This window comes from Octopus sinensis, linkage group LG23 (genome assembly GCF_006345805.1).
Source record: "Octopus sinensis linkage group LG23, ASM634580v1, whole genome shotgun sequence".
NCBI lineage: Eukaryota > Metazoa > Mollusca > Cephalopoda > Octopoda > Octopodidae > Octopus > Octopus sinensis.
This window is the reverse complement of record NC_043019.1, coordinates 10,399,879-10,411,075: the sequence shown is the minus strand read 5'-3', so window position 1 is coordinate 10,411,075 and position 11,197 is coordinate 10,399,879.

Below are 11,197 nucleotides of genomic sequence, written 5' to 3'. Positions count from 1 at the left end.
ATTCTCTTCTCTCTCTCTCTAAATATATATATATATCTACCTCCCACCTCACTCTCTCTCTCTCTAAATAAATAACTACCTCCCACCTCACTCTCTCTCTCTATATATATATATGTTTCTGCCTCCCACCCACTATCTCTTTTACACTCTCTCTCTCTCATTCTGCATGTGCGTATGTATGTATAAATATATATACATCATATACGTGTGCGAGTGTATATACTTAACTATACGTGTGTGAATGTATATATTTCACTTTTAATAGTTAAAACACCAGAAGGGGAGTAAAAAGGGAGGAAGAGTAAAAAAAACGAAAGAAAAGCAAACATGAAAGAAGACAGAGGGGTAGAGAAAAAGAGAGAGTAAATAAAACAAGCGTAGTAGTAGGAGGATCTAAAAAAGAGAGAGAGGGAGGGAAAGACAATGTTTGAGAGGTAAGTAGGTAGGCAGCAAGCATGACGTCGTGACATAATACTCCCTCACTCTCTCTCTTGTACTATCTGCCTATCCTTTCCACTCACTCGTTCTCCTCTTCCTGCTACACACTCTCCCTCGCTGTCTTTCTCTCTCTCTGTCTCTATTCTTACTCGGAGTTTATCTTTCAGTTTCTCACTCACTCACTTTGACCTTCCTCCCCTTCTCACTCTCTCTCTCTCTCTCTCTCTCTAAACGCATTGCTTCTTTCTCCTCGTTTATTTTCCTCACCTTCACTATGAAGCTCTTACTATGTTCTCACTTCCTCCCTCTATAATCTCTCTCTCTCTCTCTCTCTATTTATCTGTCTATCATCTCTCTCTCTTTCTATCTATTTATCTCTCTCTCTCTCTCTATTTATCTCTCTCTCTCTCTCTCTCTCTATCTATCTATCTATCTATCTATCTATCTATCTCTATATCTCTCTCTATCTATCTATCTATGTGTGTGCGTGTGAGAGTTTATCAAAAATATAACATTTCACAAAAAAAAAACCGCTCCTCTTCGTTCTTTTCCTTGTCTTCTATTTCCTTCTTTACGTCATTCTCTAGATTCTTCTCTCCCTCTCTCTCCGTCCATTTCTATCTCTCTCTATATCTCTCTACCTTTCTCTTTCCCTTTCTAACTATCACTCTTTCTCTCTTCCTCCCTCTCTCTATATCATTACCCTTCCCCCAACTACTACTACTACAGCCGCTCCATACAAAGCGTCTACGTGACAGATCCACCTGCTAGAAATAGCAGTCAAATGACACCCACAGATCATACCCCACTGTGTTATAAAAACTTAAAAATATACATATATTTGACACTATTGTAGTCCTATATACCCATGAAAATAAAAAAGAACGGAGGGTTGGCCACGGATGGAATGATTTGGATCATAATCCTGCTCGATTAAGGTTGACCGAGGGTTAAACAAAAAATATTTCTATCACCACCACTATTACTACTACTACTACTACATAAGTAACATAGAATATTACTACTACCACCACCATTACTACTATTACTAATATAGAAAGACTCCTAAAACTACTACTACCAAACAGTCACACCTCATACTATTACTCATTTTCACACACACACACACCCCTTCACTTTTATCTCTCTTTTTCCGCTCTTCTCTCTCTCTCTCTTTCACTCTTCTCTCTCTATATACATATGTCTTTCAGCTTTACTCCTACTCCCTATTATTGTCCCTTAATTTTCCATCTCTTATTTTTTCTCTCTCTCTCTTCCCCGCTCTTTGTTTCCCTCTTTCGCTCTTTCTCTCCCTCTCTATATCACTCTATATGTGTCACCACTGATCTTTTCTCCCTCTCTACATTTATACTAATATGTCCCTCCCTCTCACCCTTCCTCTTTCTCTCTTACACAGTGTATTACTCTTTCACTCTCTCTCTCTCTCACTCTCTCAGTCTGTTGGACGGCCAAATATTTTCCAGTAACTTTCCACTATCACCCCTTCTCTTCCTGCTCCTCCCAATTCTTTTTCACATCTTTCCACTCTCTCTCTCTCTCTCTCTCTCCCTTCTTCTCTCACACTCTCTCTCTCTCTCACTCTTTCATTCCTCCCCTTCACATCCCTCCTTCATATCCCTCACCCTTATTACATTCGCACAATCCCACCTCCTACTCTCGCCCTATTTACACCCCTCTATCCGCATCTCCTCTTCCCTCTCCTATCACTGCTTCCCTTTCGCCCGTCGCACCTTCCTCCTACTTCCTCAAGTCATGTACCCTCTCACACTCACCCTTCCCTCCAAACACACACACACACACACATGGCGTAAACACTTCTGAAAATTCATTTGAAACCAAAACAAAACACTTTTATAATAACCTGCTTTCAAGAGTACTTTTAATTACAAACACACACAATTATACGCATACATACAGGCATGGATACAAACATACACACACATACATTACACACACACATGCATGCACTTATATATCTATCAATCCATATTTCTGTGTATATGTACACAAATATGTGTGTATATATATATATATATATATACACTTTGTTTTTGTGTCTAGTTTTAATAAAAACAATTTTGTATTAATCTAATGGTTTACTCTGTACTATTGTTGAATACTCTCTCTCTCTCTCTCTATTACTGGTTTTAGTCATTTGACTGTGGCCATGCTGGAGCACCACATTTAGTCGAGCAAATCGACCCCAGGACTTATTCTTTGAAAGTCTAGTACTTGTTCTGTCAGTAATTTTAGCCGAACTGCTAAGTTCTGGGGATATAAACACACCAAAATTGGTTGTCAAGTGATGTTGAGGAGGACAAACACAGACACAAACGCACACACACATACGTATATATATATATATATATGTATCATCATCATCGTTTAACGTCCGCTTTCCATGCTAGCATGGGTTGGACAATTTAACTGAGGACTGGCAAACCAGATGGCTGCACCAGGCTCCAATCTGATCTGGCAGTTTCTACAGCTGGATGCCCTTCCTAATGCCAACCACTCCGAGAGTGTAGTGGGTGCTTTTTACGTGCCACGCCTTATTTTTACGTGCCACGTGCACACCAGCACAAGTGCCAGTAGGGCGTCGCTATATATATATATATATATATATATATATATATATATGATGGCCTTCATTCAGTTTCCATCTAACAAATCGACTCCCAAGGATTTTGTCAGCCTGAGGCTCCAGTAGAAGACACTTGCCCAAGGTGTCACACAGTGGGGGTTGAACCCAGAACCATGTGGTTAGGAAGCGAGCTTCTTACCACAAAGCCACGCCTGCACTTATAGTATATTTTTCCAAATGACATTGTAGGTCAGGTGTGAGAGACAGGATCTGTCCAGTTTGAATATGAAACAGGTAGAATATTTTGGTTTGTTTAAATGCTAACGGGTCAGAAGTGAATCATCTACCAAAAGATCAAGGCATACGCATTTAAAAGCTTCGTACAAGTCCTTCAACATCAATTGTCCTTTATTTACATTATTTACATTATTCACATTTGATAGATATTTGTCCTCATCTTGTTTATTGTTAGCACAATGTTTTGGCTGATATACCCTCCAACCTTCATTAAGTGTCTTGGAGAAATTTCGAACCTGGGTTCTCATTCCTAAGGTATTTTTCAATGTTATTATTATTATTATTATATTATTATTAGTAGTAGTATCATTATCATTATTATTATTATTGGCGGCGAGCTGTCAAAAGTGTTAGCATGCCGGGCAAAATGCCTAGCAGTATTTCGTCTGCTGTTATGTTCTGAATTCAAATTCCGCCGAGGTCAACTTTGCCTTTCATCCGTTTGGTGTCCATTAAATAAGTACCAGTTAACAACTGGGGGGGGGGTCGATGTAATCGACTTAATCCATTTGTCTGTCCTTGTTTGTCTCCTCTATGTTTAGCCCCTTGTGGGCAATAAAGAAATAAATTATCATTATTATTATTATTATTATTATTATTCAGGTTACAACAAACGAGATGAAGACAAATATCCATCAAATGTAAATCTAGTCTTTTACTCTTTTACTTGTTTCAGTCATTTGACTGCGGCCATGCTGGAGCACCACCTTTAGTCGAACAAATCGACCCCAGGACTTATTCTTTGTAAGCCTAGTACTTATTTTATCAGTCTCTTTTGCCGAACCGCTAAGTTACAGGGATGTAAACACACCAGCATCAGTTGTCAAACAATGTTGGGGGGACAAACACAAACACACACACACACACACACACACACACACACACAGATATATATATACATATATACGACGGGTTTCTTTCAGTTTCCGTCTACCAAATCCACTCACAAGGCTTTGGTCAGCCCGAGACTATAGTAGAAGACACTTGCCCAAGGTGCCACGCAGTGGGACTGAACCCGGAACTATGTGGTTGGTTAGCAAGCTACTTACCACACAGCCACTCCTGCGCCTATAGAAATAATAATGTAAATAATGTAAATAATGTAAATAATATACATAATTCCACACCTCTTAAATGGATGGACGGAAGCACTCCGTCGGTTCCGACGACGAGGGTTCCGGTTGATCCGAATCAACGGAACAGCCTGCTCGTGAAATTAACGTGTAAGTGGCTGAGCACTCCACAGACACGTGTAACCTTAACGTAGATCTTGGGGATATTCAGCGTGACACAGAGAGTGACAAGGCCGGCCCCTTGAAATACAGGTACAACAGAAACAGGAAGTAAGGTGAAAGAGTACAGCAGGGATCACCACCACCCCTTGCAGGAGCACTCCGTCGGTTCCGACGACGAGGGTTCCGGTTGATCCGAATCAACGGAACAGCCTGCTCGTGAAATTAATGTGTAAGTGGCTGAGCACTCCACAGACACGTGTACCCTTAACGTAGTTCTCGGGGATATTCAGCATGACACAGAGAGTGACAAGGCCGGCCCCTTGAAATACAGGTACAACAGAAACAGGAAGTAAGAGTGAGAGAAAGTTGTGGTGAAAGAGTACAGCAGGGATCACCACCATCCCCTGCCGGAGCCTCGTGGAACTTTAGGTGTTTTCGCTCAACACTCACAACGCCCGGTCTGGGAATCGAAACCGCAATCCTATGACCGCGAGTCCGCTGCCCTAACCACTGGGCCATTGCGCCTCCACACATCTCTTAAATATAGAACTGTATAATCAATTGTGCTGTTTCATCATAACATATGAAATAAACCCTTATTTTTTGCGTTTTATTTGCTCTCAATACTGCAAACAGAAATATAGTCAATGTTATAAAAGCTTCAAAACTTCCATGCTTCCTGAGATTCGCCAACACCACGTTTGGTTTTCTCCCCTCCATACAAACAAGCAAGCATGTATCTGACTCATACACTGTTTGCTTCCCAGGCATTTGTACATTACTGCATATGCTTTATACGCACTTTTGACAAGTTGTGGGGCACCTGGGCACTGTATACAATAACTTCATTATTATTATTATAATTATTAAAACAGAAAGTAGAATGAGGGGTAGAACACCTATGGATTTTTTCCCTTTTTAAGCTGAACAATACAACCGGTCCTGCAGAGGCAACAGTAAAAAACAGATAAATAATTAAATAAATGAATTAATAAATTAATAAATAAATGAAGCTTGGTTGATCCAAACAAGCCTCCAGGTATTCAATAAGTGTATGATCGAAAAAAAAAAAAGAGAGATATCTGATCTTTGGTGGTGGTTCTTGTAGGTCATCGATTAACATGTCAAAGCATGGCCGTTGCTTTTCTTTTTCTTTTGTGCTTTTGTTAATGGTCTTCTTTTTTGTTTTTTGTTGTAGTTTTGATAATTTGTTTTTAGTTTTCTTTATAATGTCAGAAATGACCGGTGTTGATTAAAAGATCTGGTACAGATAAATCAAGGAGAAAAAAAAAATCAGAGACAAAAAGAAAAGACAACCATCACCAAGGAAGGTAGAGAAAAATAGCCACAAGAAACGGTTAACTGGCCCTGATGGTGGAACGCTATATCCGCCAAATAGGGGTTACAATGGACGAGATGATCTGTCTCCCTTCCGCGGCTCTAGAGCTCCGAAGAGCTATTCTCAGGCGCTTGAGGTGACCAACAACAACAACAATGACAGAAGCAGAACACGAAATGGTTTTAAATATTCTAAATCCATTACTTATGTGATTCCACCCCCCACCCCCACCTTGATATCATCATCATCTCCCTCTTTCTCTCTCTCTCTCTCTCTCTCTCTGCACTAAAATCTTAGCAAATAGGAAGGCAGACAAATCACAAATCCCTTCAGGTAGATGGCCCTGCTGGATGTGTAGAAAAGGTGTAGGTAGAAACTCCACAAGATGCACCCAGTGTAAGCTTTTGACACATAACCGGTGCAGCAATATCAGAGGAAAGTTAAAAGGGAAACTAGCTTGTGTGTGTGGAAGATGCACAGGTACAATAAACACCGAAAATGCACAGAAAATAGACCCCATCAACTGCCCGGGGGGGGGGGGTACAAGCTAGAGGTAGTAGATAGCTTCGGTTATCTAGGTGACCAAGTTAGTAGTGGAGGAGGATGCTCTGAGAATAAGAATAGGCTGGGCAAAGTTCAGAGAGCTCCTACCTCTGCCGGCAACAAAGGGCCCCTCTCTCAGAGTGAAAGGCAGGTTGTTTGATGCCTGTGTGTGAAAAGCTGTGCTACACAGCAGTGAAACATGGGCTGTGATAGCTGAGGACACGCATAGGCTTGAAAGAATTGAAGCCAGTATACTCCGCTGGATGTGTAATGTCAGTGTGCATGCACGACAGAGTGTAAGCATCTTGAGTGAAAAGTTAGGCATAAGAGGGATCAGATGTGGTGTGCAAGAGAGTTGCCTGCACTGGTATGGTCATGCGATGTGTATGGATGAGGACAGTTATGTAGAGAAGTGCTGATCTCTAACTGTGGAGGGAACATGTGATAGAAGTAGATCCAGGAAGACATGGGACGAAGTAGTGAAGCTTGATCTTAAAACTTTGAGCCTCACAGAAGCAATGACTAGTGACCGAGACCTTTGGCGATATGCTGTGCTTGAGAAGATCCATCAAGGCAAGTGAGATAGTAGCCATAGCTCATGCTGGTGTCATTGATGATGATGAGGTGTGTCTGTGTGTATACATATATACATATGTGTGTATATACATATATACATATGTGTGTATATACATATATACATACATACATATATATATATATATGCACCGCCCCGTTTCGTGTCCGTTGCCAGCCTCGCCTGGCCCTCGTGCCAGTGGCACATAAAAAGCACCATCCGTTCGTGGCCGTTTGCCAGCTCTGTCTGGCACCAGTGCGGGTGGCACGTAAAAAGCACCCACTACACTCACGGAGTGGTTGGCGTTAGGAAGGGCATCCAGCCGTAGAAACACTGCCAGATTTGACTGGGCCTGATGAAGCCTTCTGGCTTCACAGACCCCAGTAGAACCGTCCAACCCATGCTAGCATGGAAAACGGACGCTAATGATGATGATGATGATGATACACACACACACTTACATGCATGCATACATTCATACATACATACATACATATGTATATGTAGTAAATATATATATATATATATATATATATATATACATGCATATATATACGATGGCATAAAAAGATGTAGTCATATAAGCCACAACCTCCCTTTCAGCAGCACATATTCAAGTCTAGAAAAATATCAACCAAATGCTTTTAAGCGAAGATGGTCGATTTGTTTGATGGAGATATGTTTTTGTGGTCTTAGTGTTAATGTTTCCCAGGTAAATGTTTTGCCATTACAGGTATTAGCTTGCAGTTACGCCCCTTTCTATTCAATCTCCAATCGATAGGAGAGCGTTTAAGCCTATTTAGTCATAATGGATCAGCTGACAAACATTGCCTGTCCTTTGTTACACTAATTCCCACTTGCAGTGCAAGTAATAATGATAATAATAATGATAATATTAATAATAATGATGATGATGATGATGATGATGGTGATTGATGATTATTGATGATGATGATATTAAAAATAACAACAACAACAACAACAATAATAATATAATAATAATAATAATAATAATAATAATAATAATAATAATAATAATGATAATTATAATAATAACATTGAAAAATACCTTAGGAATGAGAACCCAGGTTCGAAATATCCCCAAGACACCTGATGAAGGCAGGAGGGTATATATAATGATAAAAATAATAATAATAATACTAATAATAAGAAGAATAAGAATAATGATAATGATAATCCTTTTTACTATGGGCACAAGGCTTGAAATTTCTGGTGTATCGACCCCAGTGTGTAACTGGTACTTATTTCATCAACCCCAAAAGGACGGAAGACAAAGCTGACCTCGGCTGAGTTTGAACTCAGGATGTAAAGTCAGACGAAATGCCATGAAGCACTTTGCCCAAAGTGCTAACGATTCTGCCAGCTTTTCGCCTTAATAATAATAATAATAATAATAATAATGATAATAATAATAAATGCCCTAATGCAGTACCAGACAGTGGCTCTCATGCTTCTGATCTTAACTGATTGGTATTATCATGTACATTTTGTCTTGGTATAAAAGATGGGCTACAGCAAATATTCTGCTCAATACCACAGATTTGCTTGTCAGTTGTTTGACCTTAACCAGTTGAGCATGTCCCTTAGTGGCTGACGATATGTGCATCTCTGAAGTAGTGGGGGAGCATCATAGCCATGTGTTGAGAGGAATTCTTTGGGGTTTGAAGAATTCACCTCTGGAAACATGGGTGTTTCGTTCAACATCCTTAAACAACCCTTAATCAGGAACCTTTTGAGCAGGATGGGCTACTCAACCTGAAGAAAATTCTAACTGGGCTCCACCTGCAAGGTCATGTGCTGTTTATCTTGATATGAGATCACCATGTCGCGCACATATGGTTGTGATGCATGTGCCTAGTGTACCCTTATCAGACGGGTAGTCATGATGGGTATACTGGGCTTCGTATATTTTACCCCAGTGTCACTTTGATGGCATGAACTGCTCTCTCACTCAATAATAATAATAATAATAATAATATAATAATAATAATAATAATAATAATAAAAATAATCATGAAATAATAATAATATGACTGTCCCAATCGACATAAACGTATCTGTCAAAACCTACCAAAAACTGAGCAAGTATAAAGATCTTGAAATAGAAATTAGCAAAATGTGGAACCTGAAGACTAAAACAATACCTGTTGTCATAGGTGCCCTAGGAATGATAGCAAAAGGGGCTGATTCCTACCTAGATCTGATACCAGAAAACCACAAAATGTCAGAAACCCAAAAGATAGTGCTCATGGGAACTGCCCATATCCTACGTAAAATACTGTCTATGTAATCTCAAATTTTGAAACAAGCACATGATTTTCTTATGGTTTCTTAAACATTCTCTAGAACAAAGCCCAAATATATGGCACCCTAGGCATAACACCAACATCAACTTCCAACCTGTTGTCTCTTGAGGCCTCTGGGTGAGACTTGGAGCCAACTTGTACAAATGTAAAGCAAAAGTCAAACATATAATAATGATGATGACGATGATGATGATGATGATGATGATAATAATAATAATAATAATGATGATGATTTCTTTATTAACCACAAGGGTTTACATTAAGGAAAACATTATGGACAGAACAGGACAAAACAAAGAATCATATGTGTGTGTGTAGGGGTGTGTTGTGAGGGTTTTGCATGTAAATAAGACAAACAAAATTACAATAAAAGACGAAAAGAATTCAACACTGTGATCCTCAATAGGGAGGAGACATTCGAGGGCTGCTCATGGGGAAAAAAAACCATAAAAACCCGGCGGAAGTTGACCAATTTTGAGAGTATGATAGAAGAAGGCTTGCTCTTCATTCCGTAGAAGATAAAATTCAAATCGGACCATGTTAACACCTAAAATTATTTACATCAAAAAGATGGGGATTTTTTCTATGAAAATCCCTATTTTTTTACGATTTTTTTACTGCTTTGTCGCCATTTTTTGGTGTATTTCAACCAGAAAAAGGTTCACTTAAAGAGAATATAACAAGCTACATAATGCAAAATTTTTACTTTTCAAAAATTCCAATTCTAAAGGGTCGAAACAAACCCAAGCAATGCCGGGCAATACTGCTAGTTTATATATATACATATACTTATATGTATGTATGTATGGAAGGAATGACTAGTGACCAAGACATTTGGCAAGATGTCGTGTTTGAGAAGACCCCTCAAACCAAGTGGAATCATAGCCATGGCTGATGCTGGTGTCATGTAAACGGTACCCATGGTGGTGGCACATAAAAAGCACCACATGTGCATTGGGCCTCACAAAGACAATGTGGCTGAAGCTGGTGTCACGTAACTGGCACCTGTGCTGCTGGCACATAAAAAAGCACCTTTTGAGTGTTGGGCCTCACAGAGGAGAAACAATATGGTCAATGCCAGTGTCACAGAAATGGCACTTGTGCCATAGGCACATAAAAGCACTCACTACACTCACGGAGTGGTTGGCGTTAGGAAGGGCATCCAGCAATAGAGACCGTGCCAAATCAGACTGGAGTCCAGTGCAGCCTTCCAGCTTGCCAGCCCTGGTCAAACCGTCCAACCCATGCCAGCATGGACAATGGACATTAAATGATGATGATGATGATATACATACACAGACACACACACACACACACACACAAGGGTAAAGAGCTCCTTTGGTCATGACTGACCATTGGATCGCACTTAGAAAGTTACCCTCCGAGGTACAAGTCCGGGTAAGGTTGTGTATGGAAGACCAGCAGCCGCCCTTGCATACCAACCACTGATGTAGTCCAAAGGGAAAGGCAAAGGGGCCGATACAGCTTGGCACCAGTGACATGGTCACAACTCATTTCTGCAGCTGATTGAAATAAAGTGATTTACTCAAGACCACAACACACAACCCGGTCTTGGAATCAAACTCACTACCTCATAATTATGAGTCTGTTGCACAAAAAACTGAGCGATACACACATACACACACAGAGCCGTATCATCAACTACCTGTTGAGTTCTTGTGTACTCTCAGCAATTTGGAATATTCCACTGAGATGAACTAATTAAGCAGAAGCCTGGATCTATGTCTCTCACTGGCAGTAATATACACGTTTGTGTCATATGCATGTGTGTGTGCATGCACATATGTATGTATATATATATATGTATGTATGTATACA